The following is a 19,638-nucleotide window of genomic DNA, read 5'->3' on the forward strand; positions in this document are numbered from 1 at the left end:
GATATTTTCTTTAAAATTGGCTCAGACATTTTCAAATTGCTATGTACTGATGATGGTGCAGTGTGGAAGTGAGGCAGGAGTATAAGTTATATAGTTAGGAAAATGCCAGCAGCTATTAACAAAGTAGAGGAATGGAGACACCAATGAAGTTTACATATTCTGTTGCAATGACCCAAGTTACTTGTTTTGCTAAAAGGAACATTACTCCCCACCATTGATCTTAAGTTATACAGTAAATCTCTTGAACGAGAGTCAGTGGTAACGTTTCTAGGTATGTGGAAAGGCACAAGGGACATGTGAATAAAATTCTATAACGAAGTGTGAAAAAAACCCTTAATGTGCTCAGGGGATACGTTGGGTGTGACTGGGGTGTGAGTAGGAGGTCACTTAAATAAAGGACAGTATATTGCTTTAATCGGATTTGTCTTTGTTTATGGAGATGTTGCTTACCAGCAGTCTTAAAGCCCTGAGCATTGAGATTATGCTGTGGTGCTGTTAAATCATCCCCAATTTTAGCATTACAGGTAGAAATGGGTGAAGTGCCTTTACATCTACGCAGGTTACAGTTAGTAATGGTTCATTGTGTGAAGGTAAGAGGACAGAAGGTTGGTCACCCAATATTGCCAATAGCAGTAGAGTGTTGGGAGCATTGTATTCATCAAGTCTTTGGTTTGGGGTGCATAGGGAATGAATGGGCACAAAATCTTGGGTTATTTAATGTAGATTATGATCACAGAGAACCCCTTTCTGTCACTCCTCCATGGCTTTTCCCTATGCCTATGGCTGATTTGGGCCTTCAGGTCAAGGTGAGGAGTGACGCTGTATCGGTGGCACAGGGAGCTAGCAATATATGCAAGGCCGATGTGACAGATCATACAGGTGTTTCTGTTTATGTTCCAAAGTTTCAGATGACTATTAAGAAAAAGGTTATCGTATTATCAGTATTCACATCTCAGATCATTGCAATCATCTCAGCTTTGGAATGGGTCGAAGGAATATGCCCTAATTTTGTACTTCTGTGCTCTGATTTGTTCTCAGAGCTGACATCTATTAAACAGGTATTTCAAGGTGTCAGCCAGACATTTGTCTTGGGATTGGCCAACATCTGTTGAGGCTGCAGGGTCTAGGCTTGTGTAACCGGTTCTAGTGGGTCCCTGCCCATGTTGGGGTTGAAGGAAATGAGGCGGCAGACATTCTAGCCAAGCAATCACTTAAAATTAAGGATGCAAATGTAGCGGTGCCTTTGCATAAGGGAGAGGTGAAAGCCATTATTTAAAAGTCTGTGGCAACAAAATTGTGATAATGAAAAGATGACATTTATATAAAATTCAGTGGATGGTGGAAACTTAACTGGGAAATGGGTATAAAAGGAGGCAAGGAGTTATATTTCAAGCAGCACACACAAAATGCTAAGGGCAGGCAGCACCTCTGAGAAACAGTAAACAGTCGACATTTTGGGCTGAGACCCTTCATCAGAAGTTATATTTATAAGTTTACATATTGGACATAGCAGGATGAATAATTCCTTGTTCAGAATTAATGAAGTTGAAAGTTCAAAGTTAACTTTATTATCAGAGTACATATATGTCACCACGTTCAAGCCTGAGATTCTTTTTCTGCAGGCATACTTAGCAAATCCATAAAACAGTAACTGTAAACAAGATCAATGGACAACAAACTGTGCAAATGCAGATATAAATAAACAGCAATAAACAATGAGCATGAAAGAGTCTTTAAATGAGTATAGTTACCCCCTTTTGTTCAACAGCCTGATGGTTGAGGGGTAGTAACTGTTCTTGAACCTGGTGGTGCGAGTCTTGAGCCTCTTGTATCTTCTACTTGATGGCAGCAGTGAGAGAAGAGCATGGCCTGGGTGGTGAGAATCTTTGATAATGGATGCTGCTTTTCTACGGCAATGTTTCATGTAGATGTGCTCAATGGTTGGGGGGGTTTTCCCCGTGATGTACTGGGCCGAATCCACTGCCTTCAGTAGGATTTCCCACTCAAAGGCTTTGGTGTTCCCACATCAGTCCGTAATGCAGCCAGTCAGTACACTTTCCACCACTTGACAAGTTTTTGATGACATGCCAAATGTTCGCAGACTCCTGAGGAAGTAGAGGTGTTGTTGAGCTTTCTTTCCAATTACATTTATATGATGAGGTCCAGGACAGGTCCTCTGAGACAGTGACACCCAGGAATTTAAATTTACTGACCCTCTCTACCTTTGATCCTCCAATGATTACTGTCTCATGGACCTCAGGTTATCCTCTCCTGAAGTCTACAATCGGTTCTTTGGTCTTACTGACATTGAGTGAGAGGCTAATGTTATTAAACCACTCAGCCAAGTTTTCAATCTCCCTCCTGTACGCTGATTCATCACCCCCTTTGATACAGCCCACAACAGTGGTGTCATCAGCAAACTTGTATCTGGTGTTGGAGCTGTTCTCAGCCACACAGTCATAGGTGTAAAACAAGTAGAGCAGGGGGCTAAGTACTGCACACATCTCTGTGGTCTCCTGTGCTGATGGAGATTGTGGAGGAGATGTTTTTGCCAATCCAAACTCACTGGGGTCTACAACTGACGAAATCCAGGATCCAATTGCACAAGGGGTTGTAGAGTTTACTGATTAGCTTCAAGGGATGATGGTGTTAAATACCGAGCTGTAATCGATAAAGAGCATCCTGATCTATGCATCTTTGCTGTCCGGATGTTACATGGTTGTGTGAAGAGCCAATGAGATAATATCTGCTGTAGACCCCTTGCTTAGGTAGGCAAATTGGAGCAGATCCAGAAGTTGCCACTCAGACAAGAGCTGATATGTTTCAACACCAACTTCTCAAAACACTTCATCACTCTGGATATAAGTGCCACTGGGTGATAATGATCTTAGACAGCTTACCACAGTCTTCTTGGGCACCGGTACAATTGAAGCCTGCTTGAAGCAGCTGGGTACCACACTCTGCCAGAGTGAGAAGTTGAGGATACCATGAATGCACCAGCCAGTTGGTCAGCACAGGTCTTCAGTACTTGGCCAGGTACTCTATCCAGACCGGAAGCTTTCCATGGATTCACTCTCTTGAAGGCAGCCCGCACGTCATCTTCAAATACTGTGACCAAAGGATCATCGGGAGGCACGGGGGTGCACGATGGTTCCTCCCTACCCTGGTGATCAAAGCCAGTCTAGTTTGGAATCTCCACTTCACCCGTGAGATGGCTTTCCACAGATCATACCTGCATTGTAACATTCTTGATCTCCAGACTTGAATGCCTCTGATCTGGCTCTCAGCAGGTTCCAGATTTCATTGTTCATCCAGGGCTTCTGATTGGGGGAACCCTGAATGATTTCGTGGGGACATACTCATCCCCAGCTGTTTTAATAAAGTCTGTTAAGACCCTGGTGTCATTATTAATATGCATGATATGGGCATTTGCAAGGAGTACACTTGTCAAATGGTGCAGCGTATTTTATTTGAATGCAGTTCCTATGAGGTGCAAAGGAAAGATCTTATTGATAAACAGAGCAGTTTCTGGGACCGTTAGAGCCTGTGATTCACAATTTGGAGATCATTTGAGTGATCCAGCATTTGCTGTCTCCGAGAAGATTCCGGGAAGCGAGCTCATGCTCAGATGGCCTCGATGCAAAGAAGCTTCAACACCAATATTTGACTCCATTTTGCCAACTGAAGTGTAGAGGAAGATTGGGACATTGAGGCAAATGTGGAAGGCAAGTGAGATTTCAGCGCAAACTGCCTTCCTTTTGATCGTTGCCGAGGAGTCTGTCAGCAGCCTATCGCTGTGTGGCTCGCTGTGGCAGGTGGGTAGGCCTCTCTGCCTCGTGTGGTGTCCCCCTCTTTCGATGAGTGTCGGTGATGTCATAAGATGGCATTGTGGTTCTGTGTTTATGGATCGGACTATTGAGTTTAGTGACTGTGGACTTTTTCAGCCTTGTGGTTTTTATATTCTGTGTTCTTTTCCATTTTGTTATGTGAGGGGAGGGTGTTTGGGGCTTGATGTTCCGTTAGTTTTTTGTGTCGGGGAGGAGTTGTTTTTTTGGGAAACAATGCTCCTGGTCCATTTTGAACAGGGGAAGGGATTGTTTTTGGGGGAGGGGGCGATGTTCATGTTCTGTTTTATGCGGGGAGGGGATGGGTTGGAGTTTGATTATTGGGATACCGTTCTTTTGTGTGTGCGTTGGGTGGGGGGGGGTTGATGTTTTGCTTGAATGACTTTCATGTTCTTTCTTTATTTCGTGGCTATTTGGAGAAGACAGATTTCAGAGTTGTATATGGATACATGCCTTGATAATAAATGAACCTTTGAACCTAATTTGAGATATCTGGACAGATACAATTTAACATGGAAAGTTTGTTTGGGTATCACTGTCCTCGTAATATTTACAAGTGTGTATTTGATTTTCTGGAAAGTATTAGACTTTTTGATATTATTTGAGTTATTTTTGGGGGCGAATTTGGTGGGTATGCTTCCTGTCTTTGCTCCACACTCTAACTCAGTAGGTGATGGTAACATACCTCATGTTGGTCTGCCAACAGCCATTAACCTTTACGAGAAGAAGGAGGATTTGGGACAATATTGAGGGATCCCCATTACACTTCATGAAACTTTGGAGGACTGAGATGGTTCAAATACTTCTTTGGCAATCACAAGGTAACCTTTTAAATCCCTATAAGTTTAATCTTAACATAGATGATAGGTCTCATATTCCAGGAAAAGTTTGAGATGAAAAAATAAAAGAAGTTTGGTCTTTATTTGAATAGAGTGAAGTTGCAGAGACATAGTATTACACATCTGGAGCTTTTTGAGGGAATGTGGATGAAGGGAGGAACTGGAGAAAAGTGGGGATAGAAATCAACTTCTGTGATATGCTTTTGCTGTTTTAATCTACATTGACATTCCCTCGTTGTTAAGATAACTCAACACAAGTGTTTTGGGCCATTGTTCTCTACTTTCATACCAGTGAATTAGTAATGTAAGTATAACAAACTGAATGAAGTGGAGGCTGATCAGACTAGATCACACATTTCAGTACAGAAACTCCGTTAGAAACGCCACCATCATTACTCATTGCCAGAACACTCAAAGAGCAAGTCTTTAATTTGTTGTAATTGATAACATTTGGGGGGGAAATCTTGTTTGTTAATGTGGATTTTAGATTAGGAGAAATACATAATGCTTCCCCAGATGTTGCACCTTCTAAATATTTGACCTTAACCCATAATTAAAAGTTGGGATTTAGAGCCAGACACAAGTAACTTAGGTTTCCCAAAAATCCTCAGATAATTGATCCTTAGTTATTCTTGTCCTTAAACCAAACTCCACCCGGTTTCCTTTCAGGCTCCTTATCTGTGACACACTTCCCATTCAGTTTTGTTCAAGCTAAGTTCCAGCACACATGGCCTATGAATCATCACAGAGTCTGCCCGGTGAAGCTACTCTTGGAGTCGATTTAAATCCGTAGGAAGTCGGGAATGCTGCTCACACAAAACACACTCTCGGATCCAAGTTTTTGGCCCCGGTACATTTGTTCCCACACATCTTCAGCAGGATTAATCATAAAAGAAGGAAGGACACTACGGTTGGAAGGATGCACAGTATGATGACTGCATTGAACCAGGCCTTTGCCACAGCTAATCCACATCAACTATCAGCCACCAATTTACAGTCATCCTACACTAATCCTGGCTCTACGTTCCCTACTTTCCTGGCAACTCCCTCCAGATTATACCACCCAGCCACACGCTAGGGATAGTTCAAAGTCTGCACAGACAGCGCTGAGCTTAGGTCTCTGGTAAGGCTAAGGCTCTATCGGCAGTAGCACTCTGCCACCCACAGTATGAGATTTTGGACTGATTGAGCGATCCAGTGCTTTATGATCTCCAAGGGAGTCCAGTGAGGTTTGGAGCGGAGTGTACATAATTGGCTCCATGGCTTTTCTCCGCTTGAGGCGTCGAGCAAGGCTAAAGTTGACAGGGATGAGAGCAGAGGATGGGCAGGTGTTTGGTGTAGTCTGCCTGTGTTTGACCGGTTTTCCCCTCTCCCTCTCGCTAGCTGCTGACAGAGGAGAGTGCAGGAATCTTGGGATCCACATTGCAAGGATCGGTCAGGACTCATTGAGAACTCATTTTGGGGAATATTAGGGTTCATGGTGCATATTTTGCTGGATTCTGATTAACCTTTTTATTTCTAGCTGCAGTGCGGTTTGATTGAGTCAGTCGAAGCAGTCTGGGGCGCTTCAGCGAAGAATGCTTTGTCCTGTGGCCTGCAGTGAGCTAGCGGCATGATGCTGAACTGAACTAAATTGAATACTACTGGACTCCTGGTTTGAAATTCGCCTGCTTTTTGCCTTTTGAGCAATTTGTTCTTTTTTCACGTGTCGGGTGTTTGATGTTTTCTTGAACAAGTTCCATGGTTTCTTTGTTTTGTGGCTGTTGGTGGGAGGACGAATCTGAGTTGTATTCTGTATACATACTTCAGTCATGAATGTACTTTGAATCTTTGAATGAAGTCGGTGCCAAGAAGCTAAAGAATTTTTCTCAACTTTTAGGTCAGGAATAGCACTTGCTAACTGCTAAATGGAAACTCATTTGCCTAACACTGAAAATTTCAGTGTCAGAATCAGATTTAATATCACCGGCATATGTCGTGAAATTTAACTTTCCAGCAGCACTACATGCAATGTATGATGAATAAACAAACAACTGAATTACAGTAAATATATATGTATAGCAAAGTTTATTTAAGATAAGCAATGCAAAAGAAGATGGTTGTGGTGGTTGGAGGTCAGTCATCTCACCCTCAGGACGTCACTGCAGGAGATCCTCAAGGAAATGTCCTAGGACCAACCACCTTCAGCTGCTTCATCAACGACCTTTCTTCCAACATAAGGTCGGAAGTGGGGATGCTCGCAGATGACTGCGCAATGTTCTGCACCATTCGTGACTCCTCAGATAGCGAAGCAGTTCATGCAGCAGGACCTGGACAATATCCAGGCTTGGGCTGACAAGTGGCAAGTAACATTCGAGCCACGCAAGTGCCAGGCGATGACCAACTCCAACAAGAGAGGCTCTAACCGTTGTCCCTTGACATTCAGCGGCATCACCATCACTGAATCCTCTACTATCAATCGCTTGGGGGTTACCACTGATAGAAAACTGAACTGAACCATTTAAAGACCGTGGCTACCAGAGCAGGTCAAAGGCTAGGAATCCTGTAGAGTGTAACTCCCCAAAGCCTGTCCACCATCTCCAAGGCTCAGGTCAGGAGTGTAATGGAATACTCGCCACTCACCTGGATGAGTGCAGCTCCATCAACACTCAGGAAGCTCGACACCAACCAGTACAAGGCAGCCCACTCGATTGGTACCCCTTCCACAAGCATCCAATCCCTCCACCATCGCCGAACAGTTGCAGCAGAGTGTACTGTCTACAAGATGCACTGCAACAACACACCAAAGCACCTTCCAGACCCACGACCACTACCATCTAGAAGGATGTGGACAGCAGATACCTGGGAACACCACCACTTGGAGATCCCCCTCCAAATCACTCACCATCCTGACCTGGACACATATCACCATTCCTTCATTATTGTTGGATCAAAGTCACGGAACTCCCTCCCTAACAGCACTGTGGGTGTACCTACACCTCAGCAACTGCAGTGGTTCAAGAAGGCAGCTCATCACCACCTTCTCAAGGGCAACTAGCGATGAGTAATAAATGCTAGCTCGGCTGGTGATGCCCACATCCCATAAATTAATAAGTAAAAAAAAATGTTTAAGTAGTACAATAGCGTTCATGGGTTCAATGTCCATTCAGAAATCCAATGGCAGAAGGGAAGAAGCTGTTCCTGAATCACTGAGTGTGTGCCTTCAGGCTCCTGTACCTCCTCCCTGATGGTAACAATGAGAAGAGGGCATGTCCTGGGTGGTGGGGGTCCTTAATGATGGAAGCCACTTTTCTGAGGCACTGCTCCTGGAAGTTGTCTTGGTTACTATGGAGGCTAGTACCCATGATTTAGCTGACTAATTTTACAGCTCTCTGCAGCTTGCTACAGATGCGTGCAGTAGCCCCCTCCACCCCACCCCCCAAACCAGACGGTGATGCAGCCAGTCAGAATGCTCTCCATGGTACATCTGTAAATGTTTTTGTATGTTTTAGATGACAAACCAAACCTGACAAGGTTAGGTCCTCAAAGATATTGATACCCGGAAACTTGAAAATGCTCACTCTTTGGATCCCTCTATGAGGATTGGTTTGTGTTCCCTCATCTTACTCTTTCTGATGTCCAGATATATTCTATCTAGGTCACACGTGACTGATCCAGTTTAGCCAGTTATCCACTGGCCACCCATTTTAATTCCACTTCCCATTCCCATTCCCATTCCTGTATGTCTATCCATGGCCTCCTCTACTGTCACGATGAGGCCACACTCATTTTGGAGGAACAACACCTTATATTCTGTCTGGGTAGCCTCCAACCTGATGGCATGAACATCGATTTCTCAAACTTCTATAATGCCTCCCCCCGCCCCGCTTCACCACTCCCCGTCCCCTTTTCCCTCTATCACCTTATCTCCTTGCCTACCCATCACCTCCCATTGGTGCTCCCCCCCACCACCACCACTTTCCCCTCTTCCATGGCTTTCTATCCTCTCCTATCAGACTCACCCTTCTCCAGCCCTGTGTCTCTTTCACCAGCTTCCCAGCCCTTTTCTTCATCCCTGCCCCTCCCAGTTTCATCTATCACCTTGTGTTTCTCCCTCCCCTCCCCCACCTTTTAACTCTACTCCTCATCTTTTTTTCTGCCGAAGGGTCTCGACCTGAAACGTCGGCTGTACTCTTTTCCACAGATCCTGCCTGACCTGCCAAGTTCCTCCAGCATTTTGTGTGTGTTGCTTGGATTTCCAGCATCTGCAGATTTTCTCTTTTTGTTTGTAGCCAGTTATCACCTCAATTCTCCATTCTCAACTAAACTTGCAGGTTTGGCTAACAACAGATAAAGACAATTAATGCTACATGAATTCCAGGCAATGACACCCTCCAACTCTATCAAATGAAACTAGTTGCTATTGCATTAACGTCAGCAAATTTCCCCCAACTCCAACAGTGGCCTGATACTTAGAATCAGATGGCAGAGGGGAAGAAGCTATTTCTGAATTGTTGAACTTAACTGAATTAGCACAAAAATGTTGAATAGGCTCGTTATTTAATAATATGTGGTAGATGACCTGACTCAGTACTTCTCAAAGCCTTCTCACTGTCAGGAGTGGAACGAAAATGAACTCTGAATGAAAACAGACTCAGCCACATTCAAAACGTTCTTCACCAAAGTACTCCTCACATTGCCGTCCCTACCACAGCCTCATGCATCTATAGTAACACTATAGGGCTTTTTCGAGCCGTACCATCCAAGACATGGTTTCTCTCGGCTAGAATTACAAACATGGGAAAAGTATAGGATCACTGCCACTTTCATCCTGACCGAGGAAGTTGTGAACTCCATCATGGACAGTAGCCTCCCCCAGCTTCCAGGACAATCTTCAAGGAGCGATGCCTCATAAAGAAGGTGGCATCCATCATTAAGGACCCCCACCACATGCCCCCTTCTCATTGCTGCCATCAGGAAGGAGGTACAGGAGCCTGAAGACCCACACTCAATGATTCAGGAACAGCTTCTTCCCCTCTGCCATCAGATTTCTGAATGGACGTTGAACCCATGAACACTACTTCACTACCTTTTACCCTCTCTTTTTGCACTATTTAACTTTTATATATACTTGCTGTAATTTACAGATTTTATTATCGTATATATTGCATTATGCTGCTGCCACATAATCACAAATTTCAGGACATATGCCGGTGATGTTAAACCGGATTCTGATTCTGACCACTCTTTAATTAATGTTAAATCCTTGAACTCATCGCCCAACAGTACTGTATCAGTCTCTTCACTACATGGACTGCAGCAATTCAAGAAGGGACCTCAGTACCACATGTTTTTTAGAGATTACACAGTCCTAAAGAGCATTTACTTCATTCTGTGAGTGGGGGAGAGGGGGAAGGAATGTCTTTATCTCAGTTGCAGAAGAAGATTACTTTCGTAAAGACATAAGAAATAGGAGCAGGAGTCAGCCATCTGGCCTGCTGAGCCTTCTCTGCCATTCAGTAAGATCATGGCTGATCTGACCATGGGCTCATCTCCAACTACTTGCCTTTATTTGTTATTTCAATTCATAATTCAAGTCAGAATAACTGATGAAGGAATTTTTGTTGGTCCACAAATCAATCAGGTCATCAATGACAGGCAATTCGAAGAACTTCTAGTGGGACCAGAGAAAATCACATGGAAAGCATTCAAGCATGTTGTTAAATTTTCTTGGCAACTACCGAGCACCAAACTGTGCAGCTGGTTGACAACATGCTTCAACCATACAAAACCATGAAGAGCAACATGTCACTAAAGATTCATTTCCTGCATTCCCATTTAGACTTTTTCCCTGAGAATCTTGGCGTTGTCAGTGACGAGCATGGTGAAAGGTTTCACCAGGACATTGCGGTCACAGAGAAACGGTATCAGGGCAACTGGAATCCATCAATGCTACCTGATTATTGTTGGACACTGAAGTGAGAAGCCTCAGACACTGAGCACAAATGAAAATCATCAACAAAACATTTTTAACTTAGTTGGACTATTGCAAAGCGTCAGCACCATCATGCAATTAAACACACTATATTCAATAAAAGTTTGATCTCTTGTTTCTCCAAATTGCTACATCTGAAATTATATTTGTGTTCACCTTCGAGTGATCTATCATAAACAAAAAAATAAATTTCTGAGGAAGCAACACTTTCGAAAAACTTTGTTGCCCAGTGTTATTCCAAATAAATTCACTTTCCCGTTACTGAATGTTTTGCGTAATTTTTAAACACATAAAAAGCCAAAGTTCCTCCCTGCACCTCATTTGGCACAGAAGGCAGCAACCTTGCCATTTCTTTTGCATTTCTTCTTTATGAGGCCAAGTTGCTGGCTCAATGTTCAGCCCAGCACAAAGTTGGCCGGATTCAAACCTGACACCTCTTGGTCTGTAGTCCAGGTGTGGATGCCTCTACATCGCCACAAATATTTTAAAAATGGCTGCAGCTGTTTCTCACAGTGGGAGCTACTTTGAACCAAATCAAGAATTTTGTTTCTCCTTCTCTTGCCCTCCCCCACCCCCAGCAACCTCACGGACTCGCATCCCTCTATAGTATAGTATACAACAGTAACAATAACTTAGAAAAAGTTAAGAGAGTGTACAGAGTCTGTACGCTGTCTAACCTTTTTGGAAGTTATTGTTACTGTTGTATAAATCTGTCCAACCTGCTCTATCTTTCCTGTGCCACAAAGTGTGTAAGTGACTGTTAATTATTCAATCGACCTCAATTAACATAACACACTGAATTTGTTCATTAAATTTTATCAAGGAAAAAATATCTTTATGTATTTCCCATCTAATAATACATTTTAGTAGATGGTAGTGTAACCATTCTGTTCCTTGCCCATTGAAGTTACCTGGGAACAGGGATTTGCTGTTCCATTCTTTAAGTCTGTCTCACTAATCGATTTAATCAGGGTGGCCCTCAAATCGACTGAAGATGATCCATTTGCCTCTCCTTCTGTTACTTTGAGTTATTGGGCAGCAAGAGTCTCTGGCCTGGGTCAAAGAAAGAGAGGTGGGAGGAGAGAGAGAGAGGGTGAGTCAAGGAAGCTTTCTAGCTGTTCCTCTGGGAAGCAAGAGACATCAAGAGACAGATAGATAGTCGGACAGATCAAAGGAGACAGGGAGTATGGGCCTTGGTTTCTTTTATCATCTGCCAATGACTGGAGGTTTGGTCCTCTGACAGAATGTATCCAGGAATTACACTACGGGTTTCTCTGTTGCTTATGAAGTCAGCTAAAACCAAATGTTAATCAAATTTGCCCTCAGTAGAGTCACTCCCTCCACAGGGCAAGATGAAGCAAATTCAGACCCAATCCGAGTACGAAAATCAAAGGTAAATTTCTTTTGTACTATCGAGGGAGTTTTACACTGAGGCACAATCTATTTTTAGACAAATATAAAAGATCTCATGAGAACTCTAAGTGATGTGCTAAGGATCTTTTTGGCGTCCTGGCTGAAGCTGGGGTGAGCTGGGTTCAATTTCTGTCACTGCCTGTAAGGAGTTTGTACGTTCTCCCCATAACTGTGTGGGTTTCCTCCCAGTGCTACAGATTCCTCCCACAGTCCAAAGACGTACCGGTTGGTAGGTTAATAGATCATTGTAAACTATCCCAAGGTTAGTCTAGGATTAAATCCAGAGATTGCTGGGCAGTGTGGCTCAAAGGGTCTATTCCACACCGTATCTCAATAAATAAAGTTGAACTCTGAACCAGCATGTCCTGAATTAATTACCCAGCTGTCTTTGGATATCTAATTGTATGACCTGCTCTGAACCAGTTACTGCCTTCATCGTGTCAACAAGCGGTTCTGCAGGGAACTCTTTGTGCTTCATCACTTGCTGCATTTCTCTACGTGTACGGTGGAAGCCAGAAATGTCAGTGTGTTCTGGTGCCAGGACGTCAAAAAGCACTTCCTGGATACTGTCCCTTCTCATTGGATATCTATCAAGTGAGGGGGTCAGTTTACTTTGGCCTGGACATCTGAAACAAATGCCAGGAAATGTGCTAAGACTGGGCTGGCAAGACTGTGCAATGGACTGAGTACAGGGTGATTTGACTCGTGCTTTTTTTTTCAGTTTGCTGCTGGGATTGTGCAAATCTTAGTAAAAGAATTGTATTGGAAAATAACTTTAAGTCTAGCACTAGATGCAGAAATAAACATGAGAAAATCTGCAGTCGCTGGAAACCCAGAGCAACACACACAAAATACTGGAGGAACTCTTCAGGTCAGGCAGCATCTATGGAAATGAATAAGCAGTCGATGTTTTGTGTCGGCACTTGGTCTATTTCTGCATATTACAAGATGAACAAAATCCAGTTTTATACACTATTTGAAATACTTTAATAAATTATCAGAGGGCTGTCCAGGATAATAGGAACACAAAGAAACTGCAAATGCTGAAATCTAGAGCAACATAGCTGGAGGAGCTGAACAGGTTTAGAAGCATCCTTGGGTCCATTTTGCATCGAAAGCCTGTAACATTTTCAACCCAAAACATCAGCAATGCATTTCAACCTCCAGACGCTGCTCGATGCACTGAGTTCCTCCGGCAGATTGTTGTCTACAATAATACCTCGGCTCACTTTTATCATCATGACCTGGTTTTAGCACCGAGGCTGATTTAGTACGGGCTGACACACTGAGTGAGATGGGTGCCCACACAGCACAGGATTGAAGTCTGAAAGCGGAACCAGCCAAGGTGTTTGCATAAAAACATTCCAAACTGACGGCATTTTTCTTTCCTTTGGCACATGAAATTCCACTAGGGCTGCCAGTCTTCTAATTCTTCACAAATGTGTGTATTGAACGTGACGGCTAACAGGCTGTTCCATTATGCAAGACTGGAACTGTCTTCGGCCTGTCCTGGGGAGCTAAGTGAGAGAGCTTCTCAAGAAATCAGTCGGTGTGGGCATCGGGTTATTATTGTCAACGGTAACAAAAGGCTGTGAAAAGTTTGTTGTAGCATCGAGTAGAATAAGGTAAAACAAAAACAATGCAAGAACAAAGTGTAAAAACTACTGAGAGTGTGCAGTGTGATTTCAGAATGTGTACAGCATGTAGATTTCAATAGCAATTAGAGCCACAAACTAGCAATTCTCTAATAATAATCCAACTTTGCAAAGTGATAGAGCGTCAGCAGTGATTAGAAACTGATCTTGTACCTGCACAGGATATTCTAGGCAAAGCCAGAATAGACCAATACAAGCATTACTTGGAGTACTGGGAGCAATCTTGGGGCCCCTGGATGTGCTGGCATTAGAGAGGATCCAGAAGAACTTCGAGGAGCATTTGATGGCTCTGGGCCTGTACTCGCTGAAAGTATTGAAAGGCTTAGAGCAGGGATTCCCAGCCTGGGACTCACAGACCACTCTGTTAACGGTAGGGGTCCATGGCATAAAAAAGACTGGAAACCACTGGCTTGGAGAGAGTGGATCTGGAGAGGATGTTTCAGTTTGTGGGGGAGTCTAGCACCAGAGGGCACAGCCTCAGAGTAGAAGGACATTCCCTTAAAACAGAGATGAGGAGGAATATTTTAAGTGGTGATTTGGTGGAATTCATTGTGGAGGCCAAGTCATTGGGTATATTTAAAGCAGAGGTTTTTAGGTTCTTGATTAATAAAGGTGTCAAAGGTTAAGGGAAGAAGACAGGAGATTGGGGTTGAGGGGGGAAATAATCAGCCATGATGGAATGGAGCCAAATGGTCTAATTCTGCACCTATGTCTTATGGTCTTACAATATTTAGCACAGATAGAGCTAGTATCTTTATCCCAGGGTTGAAGTGTCTAACACCAGAAGGAATGCCTTTAGAACAGGGGTTCCCAACCTTTTTAATGCCACAAACCCCTACCATTAACCGAGGGGCCTGGTGACCCAGGTTGGGAACCCCTGATGTAGAGGGAGTAGGTTCAATGTAGAGTGATGAGTATCTGCAACATGCTGCCCGCAGTGGTGTCAGAGGCAAATGCAACTGACCTCCTGCTTTCTAGAAGAGCCGCTAATGATAGCTGCTTGGTCATGTCTGACTGAGGTGAAAGGTAGCCTGTGTTGAACCAGGTAGGAATAGACCATGAGCGAGCAGTTGGATGATGAGGACGTCTGTGACACTTTGAGCCTCAAGATAAAAGTTCACCCATTTTGAATAACCATTAAGCAAGATGTCAGTGGATTATTAATGCTTGTTCAGTGTATCCCCAGAATATACGGGCAACCAGGAGGAAGCATATAAGGAGCTAGACTTATGATTAATTAGAAAGGATCTTGCATTTCAAAGTCTACTATGTTCATTAAAATGTTAACCTAACTCTTTTTATTGCTATGCACTTGACCATGAAAGCTGTTTATACCGTTATCAAAAAAGCAGATTTCGATAGAATTGGGTATTTAATTAAAATCTGAACACAATTCATTCAGACAAGAGTAACAAATCCAGAAAGACTAAACACATGAGCTAAGCTTTGGCTCCTCTTAGTTATTCAGTCATTCAGGAGCCAAAAATGTTAACTTTCCATTGTGGAGTGACTCTCCGTGGGAATATTTGGTTAAACCACTCTACTCTCTGGAATTCAGAAGAATGAAGGGTGACCTTGGAGAAAGGCTTCAATAAAATGGATGTGGAGAGGATGTTTCCTATGTGGGAGACTCTAAGACCAGAGAACACAATCTCAGAATAGAGGGACATCCATTTAGAACAGAAATGAGGAGGAATTTACTTTAGCCGGACAGTGGTGAATCTGTGGAATTTGTTGCCACAGGTGGCTGCAGAGGCCAAGTCATCAGGGATATTTAAGGCAGAGGTTGATATGTCCTTGATTAGTCAGGGTGTGAAGTGATACGGGGAGAAGGCAGGGGATTGGGGCTGAGGAGGAAGTGGATGGGCCATGATGAAATGGCAGAGCAGACACAATGGGTCAAATGGCCGAATTTCTGCTCCTATATCTTATGGTCTTATGGAATATCAATATTGGAGAAGATGCTCCTTGACCCACACTCCTCTCCAACAGACTTCACTCAAGGCACATGTCCTTATTTTATTGATGTGCCTGCATTCAGTATTTGAACTTCCCTTATTTGTTCCCCCTTCACAACAATTCCTGGCTCCACCATTGGCTACAACAGCTCATTCCAGATCCAATAACTGCTTTACCCTTCAGATCTCCTTTAAACAATCTCCCTCTGACCTTAAATCTATGCCTTCTAGTTGTAGACGCCCCTGCCATAGGAAACAGACACCAGTTACCCGTGCTGTGGAGATGGAGAAGATTTTAACATAGCGCATCAAGTGGAACTAAACCTTTCCTTCCCACCCAGTCTAGATGAATGTTATTCTAGACCGCAGGTGGAAAATGCATCGAACCCTCAGAGCCTGATCTGCTATTTTAACCTGAAATTGAATGGGCAAATTGTGCGGTTTCCCAAATGGGATCAATCTGCCAGGAATAGGAACCAGGGCCCAGAAGAGCTACAGCAAGCTATGCCATTTTTTTGGAAACTAGTTGGTGGGTAGGCTATGATGCTTCAATATTTTTAAATCTGGAGAAAATGTCTTGTGACTGTTCCTGTCCCCACTCCCTTCAGCAAGTGTGCACAGCAGGGACAGAGTACCAGATCTAAAAAAGGGCTTGTTTTCTAGTAGAGTTTTGCTGACTGAAGGCCAGTTCTGCACTTTTCCATCTAACACTGCAGCCAAAGCAAACATTATGAACTGGCCAAAGGAGTTCTCTGCAACCAGTCTGCCCCGGCACTATTCGTATGCCATCATTCTTCACTATGAATCAAGTTGTGGTGGGCGGTAAATAATTTCAGCAGATTTTTCCAATTAAAAAAAGGATGAGATTTCAGTGAAAACTACTTATACTTCAGTACAATAGCAAAAAGTGTAGGAGACCAAGCAAGTCATTAGTTTAAGAATGTGAAAAGGAATCTGGGCTTGACCCTGGGAGAAGAATGAGCCAGCACTTTGAAAAGAATGTGGAAATAAATTGGTATTACAGCATTACTACTGCAGCAGTGGCTACTTGATAAAAGGCTATTAAAAAGATAAATGCAACTCCCAAAAATGTTCCCAGAATTACTTTTTGTTTGGTCGGAAGAAAGTGGAGCTACTCTGATGCGAACTAGGCTGCGAGCACATACAACGTCTCCATTCAGTCCTGGGCACTGATAGTTAATTTTAACTGTGGCAGTGTTAGGGACATTACATATGGTTTCTGGGCTAATAAGCAGAATGATTTTAGAGAGATCATTCTGCAGGTAGTGAGAGATGTGGCACTGGATTGATCTGAACTGACTTCCTGCCTGTTACGCACTGGCGATTAGGGCAGCAATGAAGGTCCTCCGTCTCTGTCTGCCCTTGCCCATCTTCTCTACTGTGGTTCAGGGTCCTTATTTCTGCCTCTGCAGTGTTGCACCAAGTTGCCTTTGGTCTCCCACGTTTCCTCCACCCTTCAGAGGTCCAGTGAAGTGCTGTCTCGATGGAGTTGGCCTCTCTTCTCATCACGTGCCCAGTCCGTCTCCATCGTTTCCTCATGATGATTGTGGCCACGTCCTCTTTCTGACACTGAAGGAGTAGAGTGTGGTTGGAGACCTGAACTGAATATGTCTGGCCTCTTTCAATGTCCTTGTGATTTGGTGTTTTATATTCAGTGTTTTTCACTTGTTTTCTTATGTTTGCACGATTTGGTCTTTGTTTTGAGCGTTGGGGGTTTGATGTTTTTCTTTAAACGGGTTCAATGGTTTTCTTTATTTCGTGGCTGTCTGTGGGCAAGATGAATCTCAGGGTTGGATTCTGCCTTTGATAATAAGTGTACTCTGCACCTCCGATGTTTGAACCTTCTCACCATTTAGATAATAATCCGCACTATTTACCGAAATGCATTATCATACATTTCCAAACACTGTATTCCACTTGCTACTTTTTTGCCCGTTTTTCTAATTTGTCTAAGTCGTGCTGCAATCGCATTGCTTCCTCAGCACTACAGTACCTACCCCTCCACCTATTTATGTATCATCTGTAAACTTTGCCACAAAGCCATCAAATCTACTATCTAAATAATTAGCAAACAATGTGAAAAGTAGCGGTCCCAATACTGACCCCTGGGGAACACCACTAGTCACTGGCAGCCAACCTGAAAAAGCCCCCTTTATTCCCACTCGCTGCCTCCAACCTGTCATCCATTCCCCTACCCATGCCGGTATTCCCTTCCCCCCCCCCCCCCCCTCCCGATACTGCTCAACCCACTGAGTTCCTTCTGGTGAATTACTTTACATTCTCCTCCCCCTCCCCCAAACTCCTCCACTTGCTACCAATCCAGTCATTCCCTTGGATGGTGTGCATGTTTGGGCATTGGGCAAGGACATGCTCTGACTTGCCTCTGATTACTTGTAAGCAAGAATAAGAATTGCAATGAGGTATTACAAGGTACAAAGAGCCTGTGAGTCTCAACAGGGCACTACAAGGGAAGGATTGAGAAAATTGGTAAATGTGTTTAAAATCAATAAGGTACTTTGCACAATCTGAGTTGGCATTTGCAGCTTCAGCCATGTTTTCTGTAATGGACTACAGGGAGTTGTGGGGCTCAGAAGGGTTGAGATTTAAGATTCAGCAAGATGTTGGTGAAGGGTCAAATTTGCCTGACAGCAGGCCTATTCAGAGAATGGAAACTCTGTAGAAAAATACCAAGTAATTTGCCAACAAAAAAATGTTCCCTACTGAGTGGAATTTTATACCTTTGACATGAAGAATGTGTTTAAAATATAAAAATCCAGAATTAGAGAGATACCTCAAAATCCATTAATAAGTCATTCCTTTTGACAGCAAATGCAGGTCTGATTTGGGCAAGAAAGGCACTTAGCTCCTCTACCTTGCTGAAGGGGTCCTGAATGTTTGCCCATCATGGGTACAATTTCCTGCTTGCTAGATCAGCCCCAATCCAAGATGATCCAATGTGCAGGAACAAAAGGTGAAAAAGTTAACAAAAGCAGTTGTGTGATAGGAGAGATATGGCCTTGGTACCAAGGAATAAGCCCTTCACTCATGGATTCAAAGTACATTTACCATATTCAGTATACAACCCTGATATTCATCTTCCCACAGACAGCCACAAAACAAAGAAAACCATAGCACCTGTTCAAAGAGAAAACATAAAAATGAACAAACCATGCAAACAGCAAAGAAAAAAGGGCAAAGAGCACAGAATACCAAACTCCAACCAACAAAGTTATCAGACGAGTCCAGGCATATTCAGTTCAGCCTAACCCAACGGCTGTGTCTTCATTATCTGTAGTCTGCATTTCCAGGCCACTCTGATCACAATTGCAAGCAACAGCAACAAAAAAAGAAATATCATAACATGAACTGAGTCCAATCGACAAACCGCGTCGATTAAGCATTGTCCAACACCCAGCACTCCGGCACCATCCTCCGACAGCATCGAGTAAGAGGGAGAGAGACACCGTACATATGCAGATGCCTTGCTCCAGAAGCAGTGAGCGAGAGTTTGTTTCCAGAACATTTACAGATACATTATTGAGCCTCACTAACATACCGGTTTTAAAAGAAGAACTCAGTCCAAGTATTATGGTGACTAATGGTTTGTCAATTGAGATTTCTTTTCCAAACATTCTGCTGTCTTTTCTTGTCAATTAGTATGTCCTAATTAGATTCTTGTTGTCCTTAACATGAGAATCCTTGCAACGTAGAAGATTAAAGGGAGATTTGATAGAGGTATACAAAATTACGAGGGGTGTAGGTAGGGTAAGTGTGAGCAGGCTTTTTCCACTGAGGTCGTGTGGTGCATGTGAGCTCGATTTCAACATTTAGTGACGTTTGGATGGGTATATGGATGTAGGGGTATGGAGGGCTATGGTCCCGGTGCAGGTTGATGGGAGTAGGCAGTTTAAATGGTTCGGCATGGACTAGGGT

Source organism: Hemitrygon akajei, chromosome 14 (assembly GCF_048418815.1).
Source record: "Hemitrygon akajei chromosome 14, sHemAka1.3, whole genome shotgun sequence".
NCBI classification, from domain to species: domain Eukaryota; kingdom Metazoa; phylum Chordata; class Chondrichthyes; order Myliobatiformes; family Dasyatidae; genus Hemitrygon; species Hemitrygon akajei.